Source organism: Bombina bombina, chromosome 3 (assembly GCF_027579735.1).
Source record: "Bombina bombina isolate aBomBom1 chromosome 3, aBomBom1.pri, whole genome shotgun sequence".
NCBI lineage: Eukaryota > Metazoa > Chordata > Amphibia > Anura > Bombinatoridae > Bombina > Bombina bombina.
Window position 1 is genome coordinate 441,852,646 of NC_069501.1, and position 25,866 is coordinate 441,878,511.

The window sequence follows — 25,866 nt, forward strand, 5'->3', positions numbered from 1 at the left end:
CTTTTTAGTAAGCGTAATGGTGGCTTTTAGCAGTTAGAAGTCAGCAAGGTGGTCCTTGCTTTTTCTTTCATGTAATTCTAGTCCAGTCCATGAGCTAGTGACGTATGGGAAATACAATCCTACCAGGAGGGGCAAAGTTTCCCAAACCTCAAAATGCCTATAAATACACCCCTCACCACACCCACAATTCAGTTTTACAAACTTTGCCTCCTATGGAGGTGGTGAAGTAAGTTTATGCTTAGTTTTCATGATTTTTTTCTATAAGCGCTTCTAAGCATTCTGAAGCCCAATTCCTCTTAGAGTACAGTGTTTGTCAGAGGGATGTGAAGAGAATATCTCTCTATCTTTCCTTACGGGAAATCTTTTCAAGGGTTCTCTGTTATCGGTACTGAATATATACTCTAACATGTTCATTTTAACTTTCTACATTACTCTACAGACTCCCCAGTTGTATTTGGTTCCCAGTTGGATTCTATTATTTCCACTATTACTGGGGGAAGGGAGTTTTTTTGCCCCAAGATAAAAAGTCTAAGGGTAAATTTAAAGCTTCTAATCGGTTTCGTTCCTTTCGCCAGAATAGAGAACAGAAAACCACTCCTTCCCCTAAGGACTCTGGTTCCAATTGGAAGCCATCTTCGAGTTAGAATAAATCCAAGCCTTATAAGAAACCAAAGCCAGCCCCCAAGACTGCATGAAGGTGCGGCCCTCAATCCAGTTCTTCTGGTGGGGGAAGATTGAAACATTTTTAAGACATTTGGGCAGATTCCGATCAGAATCATTGGATTCAGAATATTGTTTCTCAGGGGTATCGAATAGTTTTTAGAATAAGACCTCCTGCGAGAAAGTGTTTTTTCTCTCTCACATTCCAACAGATCTTGTGAAAGCTCAGGCCTTTCTGAAGTGTGTTTCAGATCTGGAGCTTTCTGTGGTAATTGTACCAGTTCCACTTCTGGAACACGGTATGGGTTCTTGGTACTGGCTCAATCTTTTCATTTAGCAGAATCTCACACGAATCAACTTGTGTTGTTTCTTCAAAATCATGGTTGGAGGATCAATTTACCTTTTTAGGTTTCCAGATAGATTCAGTGTCCATGACTCTGTCTTTAACAGACAAGAGACAAATGAAATTGGTTTCTGCCTGTCGAAACCTTCAGTCTCGATCATTCCCTTCAGTGGCTATGTGCATGGGAGTTTTAGGTCTCATGACTGCAGCATCGGACGCGATCCCCTTTGCTCGTTTTCATATGAGAACTCTTCAGCTTTGCATGCTAAATCAATGGTGCCGGGATTATACTCTGATATCACAAGTGATATTCTTAAATCCCAACACTCAACTCTCACTGACTTGGTGGTTAAACCATCACCTTATTGTCCAAGGGGCCTCCTTTGTTCATCCTTCCTGGACTGTGATTTCAACAGATGCAAGTTTCACAGGTTGGGGAGCTGTCTGGGGGTCTCTGACAGTACAAGGGTTTTGGAAACCTTAAGAGGCGAGGTTACCAATCAATATTTTAGAACTCCGTGCTATTTTCAGGGCTCTTCAGGCTTGACCTCTACTAAAGAGAGAATCATTCATTCATTTCTCTTGTAAAGGTGTATCCAGTCCACGGGTTCATCCATTACTTGTGGGATATTCTCCTTCCCAACAGGAAGCTGCAAGAGAACACCCACAGCAGAGCTGTCTATATAGCTCCTCCCCTAACTGCCACCCCCAGTCATTCTCTTGCAGCTCTCGACAAGAAAGGAAGTATCAAGAGAGATGTGGTGACTTAGTGTAGTTTTTACCTTCAATCAAAAGTTTGTTATTTTTAAACGGTACCGGCGTCGTACTGTTTTACTCCCAGGCAGAAATTAGAAGAGTCTGCCTGGAGGTTTGATGATCTTAGCGGTTTGTAACTAAGGTCCATTGCTGTTCTCACACATAACTGAAGAGTATTGAAAGAAAACTTCAGTTGGGGGGACGGTCTGCAGATTGCCTGCTTTGAGGTATGTTCAGTATATTTTTTTCTAGAGAGAATAAGGTCTAGAAAATGCTGACAGTGCCTGGTATATTTAAGGTAAGCCTGATACAGTGATTTAACAACAACTGGGATCATGCTTGCAAAAAGGGATAATATTCATGTTAAAACCTATATTACTTAGTGTAAAAACGTTTGCATGATTTATAAATAAAAACGTTTTTTCTCTGAGGGTGATAAATCTTTATTTGGGGCCTAGCTTCCACATGGCTTGTTAGATTACTCCTAGGAGTACTTTTTTAAGGCCCTCTGACTTTGAGTGCATGGTGGGAGGGGTCTATTTTCGTTTTCAGTCTGAGACATCCAGCTTCCCTGAAGTCCTCTGGCTTATAGGACCTCTATAGAGGGTTTTTTTCCTGCAAAAATCGTTTTTAAGGGCAGGTAGGAGCCACAGCAGAGCTGTGGCAATGTGTTTGACTGTTTGTTAACAGGTTTAATGTTTTTCTAATTGGTTTTTGGGCCTGAGGGGTTAATCATCCATTTGCAAGTGGGTGCAATGCTGCTTTAGTCCCTTATACACACTGTAAAAATTTCGTAGAGTTTACTAATTTTTTTCACTGTTTTGCAGTTTATGTGGTAGTTTTTTTCTCTTAAAGGCACAGTACCGTTTTTTATTATTGCTTTTTTCAAATTTATTAAAGTGTTTTCCAAGCTTGCTGGTCTCATTACTAGTCTGTTAAACATGTCTGACATAGAGGAAACTCCTTGTGCATTATGTTTAGAAGCCATTGTGGAACCCCCTCTTAGAATGTGTACCATATGCACTGACCTTTCTATAAGTTATAAAGACCATATTATGGCTTTTAAAGATTTATCACCTGAGGTTTCTGAGACTGACAAAAGGGAGGTTATGCCATCTAGCTCTCCCCATGTGTCAGAACCTATAACTCCCACTCAAGGGACGCCAAGAACATCTAGCACGTCCAATGCGTTTACTTTACAAGACATGGCGGCAGTTATGAATCATACCCTCACAGAGGTATTGTCCAAACTGCCAGGGTTACAAGGAAAGCGAGATATCTCTGGGGCTAGAACAAATACAGAGCTCTCTGACGCTTTAGTAGCTATGTCTGATATACCCTCACAATGTGCAGAAGTTGAAGCAGGAGAGCTTCTATCTGTGGGTGACTTCTCTGATTCAGGGATGGCGTTACTTCAGTCTGACTCTGAAATGACAGCATTTAAATTTAAGCTTGAACACCTCCGCGTGTTGCTCAGGGAGGTTTTAGCGACTCTGGATGACTGTGACACCATTGTAGTCCCAGAGAAATTGTGTAAAATGGACAAATACTTTGCAGTGCCCGTTTACACTGATGTTTTTCCAATCCCTAAGAGGTTTTCAGAAATTATTACTAAGGAATGGGATAGACCAGGTGTGCCGTTCTCTCCCCCTCCTGCTTTTAAGAAAATGTTTCCTATAGATGCCGCTACACGGGACTTGTGGCAGACGGTCCCTAAGGTGGAGGGAGCAGTCTCTACCCTAGCTAAGCGTACAACTATTCCTGTCGAGGACAGTTGTGCTTTCCTAGATCCTATGGATAAGAAATTAGAGGGTTTCCTTAAGAAAATCTTTATACAACAAGGTTTTATTCTCCAGCCTCTTGCATGCTTTGCCCCAGTCAATGCTGCAGTGGCTTTCTGGTTCGAATCTCTGGAGGAGGCTTTACAGGTAGAGACCCCGTTGGATGATATCCTTGACAGGCTTAAAGCTCTTAAGTTAGCCTACTCATTTATTTCTGACGCCGTTTTTAATTTCAGGTTTTGCCATTCAGGCACGTAGGGCGCTATGGCTTAAATCCTGGTCAGCTGATGTCACTTCAAAGTCTAAACTTCTCAAGATCCCCTTCAAAGGGCAGACCCTATTTGGGCCTGGACTGAAGGAGGCCACGCCCTTCCCCAGGATAGGTCCAACAAGTTAAGGACCAAACAGTTAAGGACCAAACAGACTAATTTTCGTTCCTTTCGAAACTTCAAGAGTGGCGCAGCTTCATCTTCTTCTTCTACAAAACAAGAGGGAAATTTTGCCCAGTACCAGCCAGTCTGGAGACCTAACCAGGCTTGGAACAAGGGGAAACAGGCCAAAAAGCCTGCTGCTGCCTCTAAGACAGCATGAAGGAGTAGCCCCCGATCCAGGACCGGATCTAGTGGGGGGCAGACTTTCTCTCTTTGCCCAGGCTTGGGCAAGAGACGTCCAGGATCCCTGGGATCTGGAGATTGTTTCCCAGGGATATCTTCTGGATTTCAAAGCTTCATCTCCAAAGGGGAGATTTCATCTCTCACAATTATCTGCAAACCAGATAAAGAGAGAGGCATTCTTACATTGCGTTCAAGACCTACTAGTTATGGGAGTGATCCACCCAGTTCCAAAGAAGGAACAGCGGCAGGGCTTCTATTCAAATCTGTTTATAGTTCCCAAGAAAGAGGGAACTTTCAGACCAATCTTGGATCTCAAGATCCTAAACAAATTTCTCAGGGTCCCATTCTTCAAGATGGAGACTATTCGAACCATCCTACCTATGATCCAGGAGGGTCAATATGTGACTACCGTGGATTTAAAGGATGCTTAGCTACATATTCCGATACACAGGGATCATCATCAGTTTCTCAGGTTCGCCTTCCTAGACAGGCATTACCAGTTTGTGGCTCTTCCCTTCGGGTTAGCCATGGCACCAAGAATCTTTACAAAGGTTCTAGGGTCACTTCTGACGGTTCTAAGGCCACGGGGTATAGCGGTAGCCCCTTACCTAGACGACATCCTGATACAGGCGTCAACTTTTCCAATTGCCAGGTCCCATACGGACATTGTTCTGGCATTCCTAAGGTCTCACGGGTGGAAGGTGAACGAAGGAAAGAGTTCTCTCTCACCTCTCACAAGAGTTTTCTTCCTAGGAACTCTGATAGATTCAGTAGAAATGAAGATTTATCTGACAGAGGTCAGGTTGTCAAAACTTCTTACTCCCTGCCGTGCTCTTTATTCCATTTCTCGTCCGTCAGTGGCTCAGTGTATGGAGGTAATCGGATTAATGGTAGAGGCAATGGACATAGTTCCGTTTGCCCTCCTACATCTCAGACCACTGCAACTTTGCATGCTCAATCAGTGGAATGGGGATTACACAGATTTGTCCCCTCTACTAAATCTGGATCAAGAGACCAGGGATTCTCTTCTCTGGTGGCTATCTCGGGTCCATCTGTCCAAGGGAATGAGTTTCCGCAGGCCAGAATGGACTATAGTAACAACAGATGCCAGCCTTCTGGGCTGGGGTGCAGTCTGCAACTCCCTGAAGGCTCAGGGTTCGTGGACTCAGGAGGAGGCCCTCCTTCCGATAAACATTCTGGAACTAAGAGCGATATTCAATGCTCTTCAGGCTTGGCCTCAGCTAGCTGCGGTCAGGTTCATCAGATTTCAGTCGGACAACATCACTTCTGTAGCCTATATCAACCATCAGGGGGGAACAAGGAGCCCACTGGCAATGTTGGCGGTTTCAAAGATAATTCTATGGGCAGAGGTTCACTCTTGCCATCTCTCAGCTATCCATATCCCAGGAGTAGAGAACTGGGAGTCGGATTTTCTAAGTCGGCAGACTTTTCACCCGGGGGAGTGGGAGCTCCATCCGGAGGTATTTGCCCAGTTGATCCAACTTTGGGGCAAACCAGAACTGGATCTCATGGCGTCTTGTCAGAACGCCAAGCTTCCTTGTTACGGGTCCAGGTCCAGGGATCCCAAGGCAACGCTGATAGATGCTCTAGCAGCGCCCTGGTCCTTCAGCCTGGCTTATGTGTTTCCACCGTTTCCTCTGCTCCCTCGTCTGATTGCCAAGATCAAGCAGGAGAGAGCTTTGGTGATCTGGATAGCCCCTGCATGGCCACGCAGGACTTGGTATGCAGATCTGGTGGACATGTCATCCTTTCCACCATGGACTCTGCCGCTAAGGCAGGACCTTCTACTTCAAGGTCCCTTCAAACATTCAAATCTAATTTCTCTATGTCTGACTGCTTGGAGATTGAACGCTTGATTCTATCAAAGCCTGGTTTTTCCGAATCGGTCATTGATACCTTAATTCAGGCTCGAAAGCCTGTCACCAGGAAAATCTATCATAAGATATGGTGTAAATATCCTCATTGGTGTGAATCCAAGGGTTACTCATGGAGTAAGTTCAGGATTCCTAGGATATTATCTTTTCTCCAAGAAGGATTGGAGAAGGGTTTGTCAGCTAGTTCCTTAAAGGGACAGATTTCTGCTCTGTCTATTCTTTTGCACAAACGTCTGGCTGAGGTTCCAGACGTTCAGGCATTTTGTCAGGCTTTAGTTAGGATTAAGCCTGTGTTTATACCTGTTGCTCCGCCATGGATTTTAAATTTAGTTCTTAAAGTTCTTCAAGGGGTTCCGTTTGAACCTTTGCATTCCATAGATATTAGCTTTTATCTTGGAAAGTTCTGTTTTTAGTAGCTATCTCCTCGGCTCAAAGAGTTTCGGAGTTATCTGCTTTACAATGTGATTCCCCTTATCTGATTTTCCATGCAGATAAGGTAGTGTTACGTACCAAACCTGGGTTTCTTCCTACGGTGGTATCTAATATGAATATCAATCAGGAGATTGTTGTTCCTTCACTATGTCCTAATCCTTCTTCAAAGAAGGAACGTCTATTACACAATCTTGATGTGGTTTGTGCTTTAAAGTTTTATTTACAAGCTACAAAGGATTTTCGTCAAACATCTGCTTTGTTGTCTACTCTGGACAGAGGAGAGGCAAAAAGGCTTCGGCAACTTCTTTCTTTTTGGCTAAGAAGTATAATACGCTTAGCTTATGAGACTGCTGGCCAGCAGCCTCCTGAAAGAATTACAGCTCATTCTACTAGAGCAGTAGCTTACACATGGGCTTTTAAACATGAGGCCTCTGTTGAACAGATTTGTAAGGCGGCGACTTGGTCTTCGCTTCATACCTTTTCTAAATTCTATAAATTTGATACTTTTGCTTCTTCAGAGGCTATTTTTGGGAGAAAGCTCTTACAGGCAGTGGCGCCTTCCGTTTAAGTTCCTGCCTTGTCCCTCCCTTCATCCGTGTCCTAAAGCTTTGTTATTGGTATCCCACAAGTAATGGATGAACCCGTGGACTGGATACACCTTTACAAGAGAAAACAAAATTTATGCTTACCTGATAAATTTATTTCTCTTGTGGTGTATCCAGTCCACGGCCCGCCCTGTCATTTTAAGGCAGGTGTTTTTTTATTTTTAAACTACAGTCACCACTGCACCCTATAGTTTCTCCTTTTTTTCTTGCTTGTCTTCGGACGAATGACTGGGGGTGGCAGTTAGGGGAGGAGCTATATAGACCGCTCTGCTGTGGGTGTCCTCTTGCAGCTTCCTGTTGGGAAGGAGAATATCCCACAAGTAATGGATGAACCCGTAGACTGGATACACCACAAGAGAAATAAATTTATCAGGTAAGCATAAATTTTGTTTTTCAGACAGTATCACAACTGTGGCATATGTCAATCATCAGGGTGAGACTCGCAGTCCTTTAGCAATGAAAGAAGTATCTCAAATACTTTCTTGGGCAGAATTCAACTCCTGCCTAATTTCTGCAATATATATCCCGGGTGTAGACAATTGGGAAGCGGATTATCTTAGCCGTCAGTCTTTACATCCAGGGGAGTGGTCTCTCCATCCAGATGTATTTTGTCAGATTTTACAGATGTGGGGTCTTCCAGAAATAGATCTCATGGCATCCCATCTAAACAAGAAACTTCCCAGGTATCTTTTCAGGTCCAGGGATCCTCAGGCGGAGATGGTAGATGCGTTAGCAGTTCCTTGGCCGTACCAGCCTGCTTACATCTTTCTGCCTATAGTTCTTCTTCCAAGGGTGATCTCCAAGATCATAATGGAACAATTGCATGTGTTTCTGATAGCACCAGCATGGCCTCACAGATTTTGGTTTGTGGTTCTTGTCCGGATGTCAAGTTGTCAACCTTGGCCACTTCCTTTAAGACCAGATCTTCTGTCTCAAGGGCTGTTTTTCCATCAGGATCTCAAATCGCTAAATTTGAAGGTATGGAAATTGAATTCTTAGTGCTTAGTCTTAGAGGTTTCTCTGACTCAGTGGTTAATACTTTGCTACAGGCTCAAAAGTCTGTTTCAAGGAAAATTTATTATCGAGTTTGGAAAACCTATATTTCATGGTGTTCTTCTCATAAATTCTCTTGGCATTCTTTTAGAATTCCTCGAGTTTTACAGTTTCTTCAGGATGGTTTGGATAAAGGTTTGTCTTCAAGTACTTTGAAGGGACAAATCTCTACTCTTTATTTCATAGAAAGATTGCTAAGCTTCCTGATATTCACTGTTTTGTTCAGGTAGCAAGCCTATTATTAAATCAATCTCTCCTCCTTGGAGTCTTAATTTGGTTGTGAAGGCTTTGCAGGCTATTCCTTTTGAGCCTATTCATTCTTTGGATTAAACTACTTTCTTGGAAAGTGTTGTTCCTTTTGGCTATCTCTTCAGCTAGAATAGTTTCTGAATTGTCTGCTCTCTCTTGTGAGTCTCCTTTTCTGATTTTCCATCAGGATAAGGCTATTTTGCGGACTTTGTTTAAATTTCTTCCTAAGGTTGTGAATTCGAACAACATTAGTAGGGAAATTGTTGTTCCTTCCTTGTGTCCTAATCCTAAGAATACTCTTGAAAGATCTTTACATTTTTTTGGATGTTGTAAGAGCTTTGAAATATTATGTTTAAGCTACTAAAGATTTCAGGAAGACTTCAAGTCTATTTGTTGTTTTTTCTGGTCCTAGGAAAGGTCAGAAAGCCTCTGCCATTTCTTTTGTCATCTTGGTTAAAGCTTTTGATTCATAAGGCTTATTTGGAGGTGGGACAGTATCCGCCTCAGAAATTTACAGCTCATTCTATTAGATCAGTCTCCACTTCTTGGGCTTTTAAGAATGAAGCTTCAGTTGATCAGATTTGCAAAGCAGCAGCTTGGTGTTCTTTGCATACATTTACTAAATTTTACCATTTTGATGTATTTGCTTCTTCTGAAGCAGTCTTTGGTATAATAGTTCTTCAGGCAGCTGTCTGTTTGATTCTTCTGCTTATGGTTTAAGTTTTTTTCTTGTAATTTATGTGAAATTTATAAGAGACTTATTTTTTTGTGTGGATTTATTTTTTCAGCGGAAATAGCTGTTTTTATTTTATCCCTCCCTTTCTAGTGACTCTTCTGTGGACTTCCATTTCTTGGGTATTTCTATCCCATACGTCACTAGCTCATGGACTCTTGCCAATTACATGAAAGAAAACATAATTTATGTAAGACCTTACCTGATAAATTAATTTCTTTCATATTGGCAAGAGTCCACGAGGCCCACCCTTTTTATGGTTGTTATGATTTTTGTATAAAAGCATAATTATTTTTCCAGTTCCTCTTTTTGTATGCTTTTTTTTTACTCATTTCTTTATCACCCTACTACTTGGCTATTTGTTAAACTGAATTGTGGATGTGGTGAGGGGTGTATTTATAGGCATTTTAAGGTTTGGGAAACTTTTCCCCTCCTGATAGGATTGTATATCCCATACATCACTAGCTCGTGGACTCTTGCCAATATGAAAGAAATTAATTTATTAGGTAAGTTCTTACATAAATTATGTTCTAACACCGATGCTACCGCTTGATAGAAAACTAAAGTTGGTTACTCTGTTTTTTCTTTTTCTATAGGTCTCTGTTAGATGTGGAGTGATCTGACATACCTAAGAAACTGTTCCCTGCCTGACAGCTACTTCCACAGGTAAGTGCTTCCCTTCTAGGTTAGAAGGTACCAGCACTCTAGGAGTTAATTGAAGACTTCTATTCCTGGAAGATCTTTGTGGATGTGCTCAGGGGAAAATGTATGTGCTTTAACATTTAATGGGCAGGGAGCATTTAAAGGGCACTGCATTGGGAACTTTAGAGGCTAAGGAGACATGTTATAATGGGTTTTATTTGTGTCTGAGCTCTGAGAATGGGAGTTTGTCAGTTTTACTAGCCAGTAAAACCGCAGGGTGTTATGAGAGGTGAGCGGTCATGTGATCGGAGCCGTTATGCTATGGCTTTTTGAAATTTTCAAGAAGTGAGGTTTATTTTGCGCCGTTTTGTCTTTTTAGTTGCGGTCATGTGACCGCGTTTGATATGCGCTTCCTTTTTTCTGGCTTTTGCAGACCAGAGTTTTCTTCTGTGTTGCATTTATTCAGCGGCTGTATGTGAGTGGCTGGAGAGGATCCAAAATCATAGTGGGATCTTTCTGTTGGTGTGCTAGGAGCGGTAAGCCCTCAGCAGAGCTGAGATTAAAGGTGTCTAGGTTTTTCTGTTTAAATCGTTTAATAGGGCTAGTGAATCTTATAAGGGTTCTTTGTTTCACTGTTATTATGGACACTAATGAGAATTTAAATTTGCCAGTTGACAAATTTTTGTTTTACTTGGAGGCTCAGGTGGTTCCTCCTGTGCAATTATTCTCCTCTTTTTTAAATAAGACTTTATTATTTAAAGATAAGATTTCTCCCCCAGGGCCTTCTGTCTCTCAGGATAATGTTTTTCCAGCATTGCCTCAGCTTTCCCCTCAAACGTCCCAAACTTCACCTGCAGTGCTCTGCGGTTCCTCTCAACAACCTCCTGAGGGTATTTATTTACCTGGGGATTTCGCTGCACAGATAACTTCTGCTGTTTCAGCAGCCTCATCCGCTTTTCCAAAGGTTGCTGGTAAGCGCAAGAGGAAATCTAAACATATTGATGTTATTTAAGAGTTCTGACTCCACTAAGGCTGCGTTAGTTTGTCTCAGCTATCTGAAGAGGATGTTTCCTCAGTGTCTGAGGGAGAATTGTCAGATTCTGCTATTGTAGTGACCAATTCTGCAGATTCAGAGGAGATTTATTTCAGATTTAAGTAAGAACACCTCAGAGTACTGTTAAAGGAGGTTCTTGCTACTTTGGAAGAATCCGACACAGCGGAGAATCCAAAGAGGACTAGTAAACTTAATAAGGTATATGATGTAACCTCGTCTGTGGAAGTGTTTCCAGTTCCAGAGTGTATGGCAGATATCATAACTCAGGAATGGGATAAACCAGGGATTCCTTTTTCCACTTCCCCAAAAAGATGTGTCCTGTTGCTGACTCTATTCGTGACTCTTGGCACACAGTGCCCAAGGAAGAGGGAGCTATCTCTACTCTTTCCTATTCCTATTGAAGATAGTAGTTGTTCTTTTAAGGATCCCATGGATTAGAAGCTTGAGGCTTTTTTGAAGAAAATGTACATTCATCAGGGATTAAAGTGGCAGCCTATTGCTAGTATTGCTACAGTTGTGGGGGCAGCATCTTATTGGTGCGATCATTTGTCTAATCTAATCCTAGAAGAGACTTCTATAGAGGAGATCCAAGATAGGGTCAAGGCTCTAAAGCTATCCACTGCCAATCTGCAGGTTCTTAGGCTGGGCGTTAAGATTTCTGGTTTCACTGTTTTAGCTTGCAGAGCTATGTGGTTAAAGTCTTGGTCTGCAGATGTCACATCCAAGTCCAAGCTTTTATCTTTGCCTTATAAGGGTAAAACCTTGTTTGGTCCGGCTCTGGCTGAAATATTTTCCGATATTACAGGTGGAAAGTGCTCTTTCCTACCTCAAGATAAAAAGAATAGGCCTAAGGGTCGCCAGAATTCTAATTTTCGTTCCTTTTGTAACTTTAAGGGACAAAAGTCTTCCTCCTCCTCTTCCAAGTCGGAATGCTCCAAGTCTTCTTGGAGGTCCAGTCAGCCTTGGAATAAAGGAAAGCAAGCCAAGAAGCCTTCCGCTGATTCTAAATCAGCATGAAGGGTCCGCCCCGATCCTGTTTTGGATTAAGTGGGGGGCAGGCTATTTTTCTTTTGGCAGGCTTGGATACAAGATGTTCAAAACCCTTGGGCATCTATATTGTACAATATTGCACAATATTGTATCCCAGGGTTACAGAATAGGACTCAAATCTTGTCCTCCCAGGGAGCAGATTCCACCTGTCAAGGTTATCTGTGGACCAGATAAAAAGAGAGGCCTTCTTAAACTGCATAAAGGACCTATCCTCCCTGGGAGTGATTTTTTCCAGTTCTTGTAGAGTAACAGGGTCTAGGATTCTATTCAAATCTTTTTGTAGTTCCCAAAAAGGAGGGCACTTTCCGTCTCATTCTGGACCTAAATTGTCTCAATCAATTTCTCAGAGTTCCGTCCTTCAAATTGGAGACCATCCGTTCCATTCTTCCTTTGGTACAAGAGGGTCAGTTCATGATGACCATAGACCTGAAGGATGCGTATCTTCATGTTCCCATTCAGAGGGATCATTACCAGTATCTGAGGTTTGCCTTTCTGGACAAACCTTTCCAGTTTGTTGCCCTTCCTTATCGCCTTGCTATAGCTCCCAGAATTTTCACAAAGGTTCTGGGGGCTATTCTGGCAGTGGTCAGGTCCCAGGGCATTGCTGTGGCGCCTTACTACTGGGGCGACATCTTGGTTCAAGCGCCATCTTTTCATCTAGCAAAATCTCATACAGAGATGTTGTGGTCTGTTCTACGTTCCCACGGTGGAAAGTGAATCTGGGAAAGAGTTTCCTTCTACCAGATACAAGGGTGTGTTTCCTAGAAACAATTTTAGACTCATTGTCCATGAAGATTTTTCTGACGGATGTCAGAAAATCCAAACTTCATGCTTCTTGCATTTCTCTCTGCTATTCGTCCATCTGTGGCTCAATGCATGGAGGTGATTGGTCTGATGTTTGCCTCCATGGACATTATTCCTTTTGCTCGGTTCCATCTGAGACCTCTGCAACTGTGCATGCTCAGTCAATGGAACAGGGACCACTCAGATCTCTTGCAGAGGATAAATCTGGACTCCCCAACAAGAGTCTCTCTCTCATGGTGGATTTCTCAGGACCATCTGTCTTGGGGTACATGCTCTCTGAGGTCTTCCTGGGTGATTATGAACACAAATGCCAGCTTGTTGGGCTGGGGAGCAGTTTGGGGTCCCTTAAAAGCACAGGGCCTGTGGACTCCGGAGGATTCGTCTCTTCCAATAAATATCTTGGAGTTGAGAGCAATCTTCAATGCTTTGATAGTTAAGCCTTAACTAGCTTTGGTCCGGTTTATCAGATTCCAGTCGGACAACATCATTTTGGTGGCTTATATCAACCACCAGGGGGCAACTCAGAGTTCCTTGGCAATGTAGGAGGTGACTTGCATTCTCCAGTTGGCGGAGTCTCACGATTGGCATTTCTCTGCCATCCACATTCCAGGGGTGGACAACTGGGTGGCAGATTTTCTGAGCAGGCAATCTTTTCATACTGGAGGGTGGGCTCTCCACCCAGAGGTTTTCACGATAACTCTCAGGTGGAGGATTCCGAAATTGGATCTGATGGCATCTCGTCAAAACGCCAAGCTTTCAAGGTACGGTTCATGGTCAAAAGATCCTCAAGCCGTTCTGGTAGATGCCCTGGCGGTTCCTTGGAACTTCAATCTAGCATACCCGTTTCCTCCATTTGCTCTACTCCTACGAGTAATTGCTTGCATCAAGCAGGAGAGAGCTTCGGTGATTCTTATAGCTCCTGCATGGTTTCGCAGGATCTGGTTCCTTGGAGGTTACCTTTGAGGAAGGACTTTTACTTCAGGGTCCCTTACTTCATACAAATCTGGTTTCTCTGAAGCTGACTGCTTGGAGATTGAACGTTTAGTTTTGGCTAGACGTGGCTTCTCTGAGAAAGTCATACATACTATGCTTCAGGCTCGTAAACCGGTTACTCGCAGAATTTACCATAGGGTATGGTGTAAATACTTTCATTGGTGTGATTCAAATGGTTTTTCTTGGAGCAAAATAAGGGTTCCTCGAATTTGGGCTTTTCTTCAGGAGAGCCTGGAGAAAGGTTTGTCAGCCAGTACTCTGAAGGGTCATATTTCTGTACTATCTATTCTTTTGCATAAACATCTGGCAGTTCTGCTAGATGTTCAGTCTTTTGTTCAGGCCTTGGTCAGAATCAGGCCTGTGTTTTAACCTGTTGCTTCTCCTTGGAGCCTTAATCTTGTTCTTAGAGTTTTGCAGCAGGCTCCGTTTGAGTCAATGCATTCTGCTGACATTAAATTACTTTCTTGTTATCACGCTGCTTCTCTGCTCTGCTGCGGCCGTTGCCACGGACACAGGCAGTCCTCCTGTTGCTAGGGATATGGCAGTGTAACTGCAGCACGGTGAGGACATAATCACCGCCTGCCCTGTCTTCCCTATGTAAAGGCCTCAGTCTCTCTCATCTGTGCCCAAGTATAGGTGTTACTTCTTGTGCTCCGGGATGCTGTATATCTGTATTCTGAATTGCTGTACTGATTCACTGTTGCTGATTTCTGCCTGTTTGACTATGCTGCTTGCCTTAACCCCTGAATTGCTGGATTGCTTTACCGTTGATGTACTCTGCCTGTTCAACTACTCTGCTTGCCTTAACCCTAAAATATTAAATTGCCATTCTGTTGCCGAACTCTGCCTGCTTGACCATTCTATTGATTTACCCTTGAACTGCCTTACCCCTGGATTCCCTACCTATTGCTGTCAGAGACTATCCTATCTGTTTCCAGTCCTTCAAGTGGTTTACCCTTGAACTGCCTAACCGCTGATTCCTACCTGCTTTTGCCAAAGACTACCCTGCATAGTGTGAGTACTGCTTACCTAATTTTGCAAACTTTCTCTGCTCTGGGATATTCCCTATCATTCCAGCTTGATGCCGGGATAAGAAGACTACTGGCCAAGTTTGGTCTGATAGTGGAATATCCCACGAGCATTACACTTTGAAGGTTTTGTTTCTTATTGCTATTTCTTCTGCTTGCAGAGTTTCCAAACTTTTGGCTCTGCAGCGTGATTCCCCTTACCTTATTTTTCATGCTGATAAGGTGGTCCTTCGTACTAAGCTTGGGTTTCTCCCGAAGGTAGTGTTGGATCACAATATTAATCAGGAAATTGTTGTTCCCTCTTTTTGTTCTAATCCTTCTTCCCAGAAGGAACGTCTTTTGCATAACTTGTATGTTGTGCGTGCTTTAAAATTTTACCTTCAAGCAACTAAAGATTTTCAGCAGTTTTCTGCCCTGTTTGTTGTTTTCTCTGGTAAGTGTAGGGATCATAAGTCCACTTCTACCACTCTTTCTCTCTGGTTGAGAAGTGTTATTCATTTAGCTTTTGAAACAGCTGGACATCAGCCTCCTGAGAGAATTACGGCTCATTTCACTAGAGCTGTTTCTTCTTCCTTGGCTTAAAAAAATTAAGCTTTGGTGGAGCAAATTTGCAAGGCGGCCACATGGTCCTCTATTCATACTTTTTCCCATTTTACAAATTTGATACTTTTGCCTCGACTTAGTGCCTACGGTTTAGGCCCGCCTGTTTTGTTCTCCCTCCCTTTCATTCTGTGTCCTCTAGCTTGTGTATTGGTTCCCACTAGTAATTGTAATGATTTGTGAACTCTCCATGCCATAGGAAAGAAAACTAAATTTATGCTTACCTGATACATTTATTTATTTCCAGGCATGGAGAGTCCACGACCCACCCTTATTTTATTCAGACGGTAGTTTTTGTTAAAACCTCAGGCACCTCTATATCTTTGTGTTATCTTCTTTTTCCATTTCTCTTCGGCCGAATAACTGAGGGTTATGCTCAAGAGAAGTGATACTTAACAGCTCTGCTGGGGCGCTCTTTGCCTCTTGCTGGCCAGGAGTGAATATCCCACTAGTAATTGGAATGATTTGTGGACTCTCCATGCCTGGAAATAAATTTATCAGGTAAGCAAAAGTTTTGTATTTGACTCGACTGTTCCTTTAAGGCACTATTGCAATCTGCATGACTATTGCAAGCTGCATGACTACTGTATTTCCTCTGTGCTTATATGTGTTGCTTTCATGTCGCACTTGTTCTGACTTCTATTTTGCTCTCTGGATGACTGGCCCTGATTTCTTTCATAAAGGTGATGAGAGTCCACAATCCATTACACCTGGGAATTATACTCCTGACCACTAGAAGAAGGCAAAAATCCAGAAACTCCAGGACCGTTCCCACCTTACTGTTAACTAGTCTTGTCTTTGCAGGAGGAAGTTAAAGAATGTGGTTTAAGTGTTTGTGAGAGGGGTTCTCAGAACGATTTGAGCTCCAGTTTACCCTCAGGAAGCTACTGTCTGGACTGAGGGATGTCTTTGGAGTTCGGTGCTTGCATAAGAACACCCTATTAGAGTTAGTTGCAGGCCTGCCACAGGTGTCGTGGGGACCATTCCCTAGCCTACTACTGCTGGTTCAATGTTATACTCCATATATTTAGATATTTTGCTGTCATGCATACTGGATTGGTTATCTGCTGGAAGCAGTTTTCTTTCATATACAGGTAGGTGGCAAGTCCATAAGCTGTTACTGATGGGATATATATTTCTACTAGGAGGATTTAAAATTTCCCAAACCTCAAAAGCCTATATATAATCCGCCTACCTCACACATACCACAGTTTAAAAATGTTGCCTCCTTAGGAGGTGGTGAAGCATGATGTGCTTGATTTTTTCTGTGAAAGGCGCTTCTAAGTATTCTAAAGCCCAGTTCCCCTCAGAGTACAGTGATTGTCAGAGGGAAGTGAAGGGAGTACTGCCTGATGATACCATGTTTTCTCTTATGGGCAAACGTTTATAAGGTTTCTGTAAATTCGGTTGCAGGGGTTAATCTGCTGCCTCCCTTTACAGATCAACCTATACTCCTCTACCATTATCTCTGCTGATATGTACTGGTTTTGCTGTCTGCTATATGTGGATGGATGTCTTATGGTAAGTATATTCATATTTTTTTCCTTAAAACACTCTCAGTCATGGAAGGCACTTTTATCAAAGTTAATTATTGTGTGTGTTTCAAGTTGCATACAAAGATTCTCAAAAGTGGATCGCAACTGCAGAGTCTAAACAGTTAATTCTTATAAATTGTGTTTTGTATCACCCTTGAAATATACTTTCTATAAGGCAGAAAGGATTTTTAACATTAGGTGAAATTAATGCTGAATGTTTGACACTCAAAGCGTTAAGTTTCAGGAGGAGAGAGGTAAACACTTATTCTCCCTAAATAGGAAGGAGACTGTAGTAAGTTCTGTAGTCAGTTAGGAGAGGCAATCGTATAAATACATCCAGGTATAGGAAACACTGATACCTTGTATTTGTTTCCTGAATGAATTAATTTGTCTGTGACGTTAGTTGTGACGTCTAGTGGGGGAGGAGCTTAACTCCGTGTCCGGAGACGGCAACAAAACAATTCCTACGGTAAGTCAGTGTTAAACAGCTAGATGTTATGATAAACCAGTACCTTAGATTATTTCAAAAGAAACTCAGCACACCTTAATGCAAAAAATAAGGCTTAATTTTATTACAAAGTGCCTAAATACATATTCTTCAATATAAAAGAATCCAAAACTTTCAGTCCATTCACACATGCAAAACACATTCATACATAAAAAATAATCAAGATTCAACTCAGGCGTCCCTGGAAGAATCAATATAAGGCTGTCATAAAACTGCTGTTGTATATTTTAGAAATTTGTCTTGGAAAGTTCACTTTAATGTTGCAATGAGCAGTCCTGTGGACCTGCAGAACTTTCAAAATTCTATCCAATGTATTATCTTTGATGCACTCTATAGGACAAAACAGCTGTAAAAGTTTCACTTTTTTAGTTATAAGCGTATCCTCTAAAATGTGAGGTTTAATTGACATTTCAAGCGCTGTAATGATTATAATTCTCTTGTACAAAGAACACCCTTTCGTGACAAGCATAAGTACATCAATATGTTAGTGCGTATTTCAGCAAAGCAGAAGCCGTTACTTTATCCAGCATATGTGTAAAAGTTAATCTGTGTTTTCCACTCGATACACTCTAAGGCTTTTTAAAGTTCCCTTCTTCCAAACCACACTCGCGGTAGGGTAATATTCAGCCTGAGTACAGCTATATAACGATTCTCACAGTTCATGTCAAAATAAACATGTGCATGGAATATACAGCACCTCCCAGCACCAGTGTGTTAATGAATTAGTGCGTCTCTAACAGAGTAGAAGCCGTAACTTAAGTCAGCGTGTATATCACCATTCATTTGTATAAGCTGGTATTTCGACTGAGTTAGTAGCAAAGCTGGCCAGTTAAAACATGCATGTTAATTAACTTTTATGATACTTGCGGTTTCGTGTCCTTTCAGTCAGATGAAAAATGCTCCCGACTTTTATCCACTCATGCGGACGGGAGAACCAACAACACCTGTTTCGATCTTGTATCTTGATATAACAACGGCTCTGTCTTCAATTGTTTGTCTTGGGCATCAAAGTCCTTGCATCGGAAAGCAGTTTAGTGAACAGCCCTTACACTCCAACGCGCGTTTCGGGACTCCGCCCTTTTTCAAGGAGTTTACGTCATCACGAAAACGGCCTCTTTTAGAAGGGCCCTCATGTAATTCTATTGGCGCATTTACACACACCTCTCTTGTACATCACCCATTCAAAAATACAATGTGACAATAAACAATATATCTAAATCTATGTTAAAAAACTAAGTGTAATATTCTAACTTCGAAACTCTGATTCATCTTGATACAGCAATGATGCAACCATATATAGTAATCACAAATTGCAGACTGAATTTTTATCGATAAAAACTAAATAATCTATAACTAATCTGCCTTTTGTTACGTGAATATCTTTGAACCAAATGTTATTTGCAGACCTCTTTGTAGGGGATTAAATTATCCAAAAGCTTGAAGGATATTTTATTATATTCAGTCTTCATGAACTCCAATTGGTTTTGATATAGCAACAATGTGGCCATATATCCCAATCGCAGATTATAGACTAAATTTATATAAAAAAAGACAGAGTAATGTACAATCAATCCACTTATTATTCCGAAAATTTCTTTGAACCCAATATTATTTACAGACCTCTATAAGGGGATTAATTTATCAAGGGACTTAAGCAGTATTTTATTGTATTGTAGAATTTTATTAGACACCTTATCACCTTATTTAGAACATTTTCATAAAAAATGGCCCCAAGAGATGTCTCTATTAAGGCCTCTAGGTGACAGTGTGTCCAATTTTCTTATCCATTGGGCCTCTTTCTTAAATAGTGCTTTTTGTCTATCCCCTCCTCTCCTGAATGGAGGGACATCATCCACTATTTGGAACCGCAATTGACTTTTGTTATGGGATGCCATTGTAAAATGATATGCTACTGGTGCATCCCAATCTGAATTGCCTATGGCTGCTTTATGTTGTCTGATCCTGTCTCGGACACATTGTGTGGTCTCTCCTACATAGGCCAGCCCACAAGGACACTTGATGACGTATATAACATGACTTGAGTTGCATGTATATGTACTCTTGATTCCTATCTTACGTCCAGTGTGTGGATGTGCAACATTATCACCTTTTATCATAGAATTGCATTGTGCGTAATTGTAGCAAGGAAAGCAACCTTTCTTTTGTAAAGATGGAGCAGGATTTCTAGTAACTAAATCAGCTCTAATAAGTACATCTTTGAAGTTCTCATTCCTCTTATATGATAAAAGGGGTGGATCTTTAAAAATTTCTGCCAATTGTGGTTCCTCTTTAAGTAGATACCAATGTTTATTAATACAGGTTTTAAGTTTTCTACTGTGAAACCCATAGTGTGTCACCAGGGGTACAGAGAACTGTTTCCTTTCTTTGGGTTTAGGTTCAAGGAGGGTAGCTCTCTCAATCTGATCTACTCTTTCCAAATTCTCTAATATTACTTGATTGGGATATCCTCTTTCCCTAAATTTAGTGGCCATTTCATCTAGTCTTACTTGCAGTTTGTTGGGATCTGATATAATTCTCTTTGTTCTAAGTAGCTGTCTATATGGTAAACTTCTTATGGTATTTGGGGGATGGAAACTATCAAAACTGAGTAGATTGTTACGATCTGTTAATTTTGAAAAGATGTCACATTCTAGTTTACCTTCTTCAACATATACCATTGTGTCTAAGAAGCTGATTCTCTCCATACTACTTTCCATGGTAAATTTTAGATACTCTGTTTTAGAATTGAGGATCTCTAGACATTGTCTAAGGGTATCTTCATCTCCTGTCCATAATAGGAATACATCATCTATGTATCTACACCAGCAATTTATGTTGGTCTTAAATAGTTCTTCCTCATAGACATACTGTTCCTCAAACTTTCCTTCAAAAAGATTTGCATATGTAGGGGCTACATTAGAGCCCGTTGCGGTCCCTTTGGTTTGTACATAGAAAGTGTCCTCAAACATAAAGTAGCTTTCATACAAGATTATTTTAAATAAATCAGATATTAATCTCCTTTCTGAAGGTGTAAATAATCTTTCTTTATCTATGTAATAGAAGACACTTTCCATGCCCAATTCATGAGGAATTGAAGTGTATAAATTTGAAATGTCCATGGTGACCAGAATTGAATGAGGGGGTACCCTAATCTGTTTGATTTTATTTATAAAATCAGTGGTATCCTGTAAATATGATTTAATACTACCCAAGAGCGGTCTAATTAGAGTATCCAAAAATATGGCAATAGGTTGAAAAGTTTAATCTGTTCCTGCCACTATTGGGCGGCCAGGAGGTTTTTTCATATTCTTATGGATCTTTGGTAAAATATAAAACACTGGAATAATAGGATGTTGATTAATTAGAAATTTAATTTGTTTAGATGTTATATTCATTTCTTTCGCCATTTCTACTATTTCCAGTATTTTATTTTGTATCCTTTTAGTTGGATCAAAATAGACCATCCTGTTTGGATAATTGAGACAAAATCTCATTTCTATAGTCATCACGATCCATGATGATGATAGCTCCGCCCTTGTCCGCTGATTTTAATACAATTGCATTGTCCCTTTGTATCTCTGTCAATAGTTTCCTTTGTTCTATCGTTAGGTTGTATTCATGTCTGTACTTAAAATTTCTGTGCATCGTCTCAAAATCTCTCTTTACTAATATGATATATGCTTCAACTGCTGAGTTAGTGGGAGGGGGATTAAATTTACTTTTTGGTCTAATATCCCTTAGATGGAATTGAAAGGCTGAATTTTCTCCTTCTGTATGTTCAATAGGGTTATTTGCAAAGTAACTCTTAAGTCTGATTTGTCTAACAAATCTCTGGAGATCACATTCAATTTCAAAGAAGTTCTGTAGTCAGTTAGGAGAGGCAATCATATAAATACATCCGAGTATAGGAAACACTGATACCTTGTATTTGTTTCCTGAATGAATTAATTTGTCTGTGACGTTAGTTGTGACGTTTAGTGGGGGAGGAGCTTAACTCCGTGTCCGGAGACGGCAACAAAACAATTCCTACGGTAAGTCAGTGTTAAACAGCTAGATGTTATTATGATAAACCAATACCTTAGATTAGTTGCGGTAAGAAGATCTTTAGACTCTTGAAATGGAAACAGAGTTATACCTTCCATAGTAGAAGAGTTCAGCTTAGAAACTGTTACACACAGGTAACTGGTGAATCACACAGATGTACTTCCAGAAAGTGAATGTAGTTTAGGACTTGCAGACTTGTTGTGGTTGGTGTGAGACGAATAGAATCCTGACAGTGTGTGTGTGTATATAGTAAAGAAAAAAAGACCAAATAGCGATTCTTAACCAGCCCAGGGGTATAAAGAAAAATCAATAGAAGCTAAGGCAAAAAAATTAAACAGGAGATCCTGCCATAAACACAAAATTAAATACATTTAATAAACTCAAAATTATACATATGTTGGCAACATATAAATAGGAATCCCAATTAATAAAGGATCAAATAATAGGATATATTTCTTTTGTTAAGTGTATCCAGTCCACGGATCATCCATTACTTGTGGGATATTCTCCTTCCCAACAGGAAGTTGCAAGAGGATCACCCACAGCAGAGCTGCTATATAGCTCCTCCCCTCACTGCCATATCCAGTCATTCTCTTGCAACTCTCAACTAAGATGGAGGTCGTAAGAGGACTGTGGTGTTTTATACTTAGTTTATTTCTTCAATCAAAAGTTTGTTATTTTTAAATGGTACCGGAGTGTACAGTTTATCTCAGGCAGTATTTAGAAGAAGAATCTGCCTGCGTTTTCTATGATCTTAGCAGAAGTAACTAAGATCCTTTGCTGTTCTCACATATTCTGAGGAGTGAGGTAACTTCAGAGGGGGAATAGCGTGCAGGTTTTCCTGTAATAAGGTATGTGCAGTTAAAATATTTTTCTAGGGATGGAATTTGCCTTAAATGCAGTGATAGCAACTGGTATCAGGCTTATTAATAGAGATACATACTCTTATAAAAGTGTATTTTAAAACGTTTGCTGGCATGTTTAATCGTTTTTTACATATGTTTGGTGATAAAACTTATTGGGGCCTAGTTTTTTTCCACATGGCTGGCTTGAATTTTGCCTAGAAACAGTTCCCTGAGGCTTCCCACTGTTGTAATATGAGTGGGAGGGGCCTATTTTGGCGTTTTTTTGCACAGCAAAAATTACAGACACAGACATCCAGCTTCTTCCTGCATGATCCAGGACTTCTCTGAAGGGCTCAAAAGGCTTCAAAAGTCGTATTGAGGGAGGTAAAAAGCCACAGTAGAGCTGTGGCAGTTGTTGTGACTGTTTAAAAAACGTTTTTGTCATTTGTTATTCCGTTTTTGGTATTAAGGGGTAATCATCCATTTGCAAGTGGGTGCAATGCTCTGCTAACTTATTACATACACTGTAAGCATTTCGTTAGTGTAACTGCATTTTTTCACTGTTATTTCAAAATTTGGGAAAATTTGTGTTTCTTAAAGGCGCAGTAACATTTTTTATATTGCTTGTAAACTTGTTTTAAAGTGTTTTGCTAGTCTCATTGCTAGTCTGTTTAAACATGTCTGACACAGAGGAACATACTTGTTCATTATGTTTGAAAGCCATGGTGGAGCCCCATAAGAGAATGTGTACTAAATGTATTGATTTCACCTTAAACATAAAGATCAGTCTTTATCTATAAAAGAATTATCACCAGAGGGTTCTGTCGAGGGGGAAGTTATGCCGACTAACTCTCCCCACGTGTCAGACCCTTCGCCTCCCGCTCAGGGGACGCACGCTAATATGGCGCCAATTACATCAGGGACGCCCATAGCGATTACCTTGCAGGACATGGCTGCAATCATGAATAATACCCTGTCAGAGGTATTATCTAGATTGCCTGAATTAAGAGGCAAGCGCGATAGCTCTGGGGTTAGGAGAGATACAGAGCGCGCAAATGCTGTTAGAGCCATGTCTGATACTGCGTCACAGTATGCAGAACATGAGGACGGAGAGCTTCAGTCTGTGGGTGACATCTCTGACTCGGGGAAACCTGATTCAGAGATTTCTAATTTAAAATTTAAGCTTGAGAACCTCCGTGTATTGCTTGGGGAGGTATTAGCTGCTCTGAATGACTGTAACACAGTTGCAATTCCAGAGAAATTGTGTAGGCTGGATAGATACTATGCGGTGCCGGTGTGTACTGACGTTTTTCCTATACCTAAAAGGCTTACAGAAATTATTAGCAAGGAGTGGGATAGACCCGGTGTGCCCTTTTCCCCACCTCCTATATTTAGAAAAATGTTTCCAATAGACGCGACTACACGGGACTTATGGCAGACGGTCCCTAAGGTGGAGGGAGCAGTTTCTACTTTACCACTATCCCGGTTGAGGACAGTTGTGCTTTTTCAGATCCAATGGATAAAAAATTGGAGGGTTACCTTAAGAAAATGTTTATTCAACAAGGTTTTATTTTAAAGCCCCTTGCATGCATTGCGTCTGTCACTGCTGCGGCGGTATTCTGGTTTGAGGCCCTGGAAGAGGCCATCCAGACAGCTCCATTGAATGAAATTATTGACAAGCTTAGAACGCTTAAGCTAGCTAACTCATTTGTTTCTGATGCCATTGTTCATTTGACTAAACTAACGGCTAAGAATTCCGGATTCGCCATCCAGGCGCGTAGGGCGCTATGGCTTAAATCCTGGTCAGCTGACGTGACTTCAAAGTCTAAATTACTCAACATTCCTTTCAAGGGGTAGACCTTATTCGGGCCTGGCTTGAAGGAAATTATTTCTGACATTACTGGAGGCAAGGTTCATACCCTTCCTCAGGACAGGGCCAAATCAAAGGCCAAACAGTCTAATGTTCGTGCCTTTCGAAATTTCAAGGCAGGAGCAGCATCAACTTCCTCCGCTTCAAAACAAGAGGGAACTGTTGCTCATTCCAGACAGGCCTGGAAACATAACCAGTCCTGGAACAAGGGCAAGCAGGCCAGAAAGGGCAAGAGATGTTCAGGATCCCTGGGCGTTGGAGATCATATCTCAGGGATATCTTCTGGACTTCAAAGCTTCTCCTCCACAAGGGAGATTTCATCTTTCAAGGTTATCAGCAAACCAGATAAAGAAAGAGGCATTCCTAAGCTGTGTGCAAGACCTCCTAGTAATGGGAGTGATCCATCCAGTTCCGCGGACGGAACAAGGACAGGGATTTTATTCAAATCTGTTTGTGGTTCCCAAGAAAGAGGGAAACTTCAGACCAATCTTGGATCTAAAGATCTTAAACAAATTCCTCAGAGTTCCATCATTCAAAATGGAAACTATTCGGACCATCCTACCCATGATCCAAGAGGGTCAGTACATGACCACAGTGGACTTAAAGGATGCCTACCTTCACATACCGATTCACAAAGATCATCATCGGTTCCTAAGGTTTGCCTTTCTAGGTTTGCTCTTCCCTTCGAGTTGGCCACTGCCCCGAGAATTTTTACAAAGGTTCTGGGCTCACTTCTGGTGGTTCTAAGACCGCGAGGCATAGCGGTGGCTCCGTATCTAGACGACATCCTGATACAGGCGTCAAGCTTTCAAATTGCCAAGTCTCATACAGAGATAGTTCTGGCATTTCTGAGGTCGCATGGGTGGAAAGTGAACTTGGAAAAGAGTTCTCTATCACCACTCACAAGAGTCTCCTTCCTAGGGACTCTTATAGATTCTGTAGAGATGAAAATTTACCTGACGGAGTCCAGGTTATCAAAACTTCTAAATGCTTGCCGTGTCCTTCATTCCATTCCACACCCGTCAGTGGCTCAGTGCATGGAAGTAATCGGCTTAATGGTAGCGACAATGGACATAGTGCCATTTGCGCGCCTGCATCTGAGACCGCTGCAATTATGCATGCTAAGTCAGTGGAATGGGGATTACTCAGATTTGTCCCCTCTACTAAATCTGGAACAAGAGACCAGAGATTCTCTTCTCTGGTGGATTTCTCTGGTCCATCTGTCCAAGGGTATGACCTTTCGCAGGCCAGATTGGACGATTGTAACAACAGATGCCAGCCTTCTAGGTTGGGGCGCAGTCTGGAACTCCCTGAAGGCTCAGGGATCGTGGACTCAGGAGGAGAAACTCCTCCCAATAAATATTCTGGAGTTAAGAGCAATATTCAGTGTTCTTCTAGCTTGGCCTCAGTTAGCAACACTGAGGTTCATCAGATCTCAGTAGGACAACATCACGACTGTGGCTTACATCAACCATCAAGGGGGAACCAGGAGTTCCCTAGCGATGTTAGAAGTCTCAAAGATAATTCGCTGGGCAGAGTCTCACTCTTGCCACCTGTCAGCGATCCACATCCCAGGCGTAGAGAACTGGGAGGCGGATTTTCTAAGTCGTCAGACTTTTCATCCGGGGGAGTGGGAACTCCATCCTGAGGTGTTTGCTCAACTGGTCCATCGTTGGGGCAAACCAGAACTGGATCTCATGGCGTCTCGCCAGAACGCCAAGCTTCCTTGTTACGGATCCAGGTCCAGGGACCCGGGAGCAACGCTAATAGAT

General features: G+C 41.6%; 1 protein-coding gene across 1 annotated transcript in view; it reads left to right on the top strand.

The window, feature by feature from the left end:
* LOC128653403 (centrosomal protein of 164 kDa-like) overlaps positions 1 to 25,866 on the top strand; it is a 262,023-nt gene that overhangs the window by 217,643 nt on the left and 18,514 nt on the right. The gene's annotated exons all lie outside the window — the stretch shown is intronic.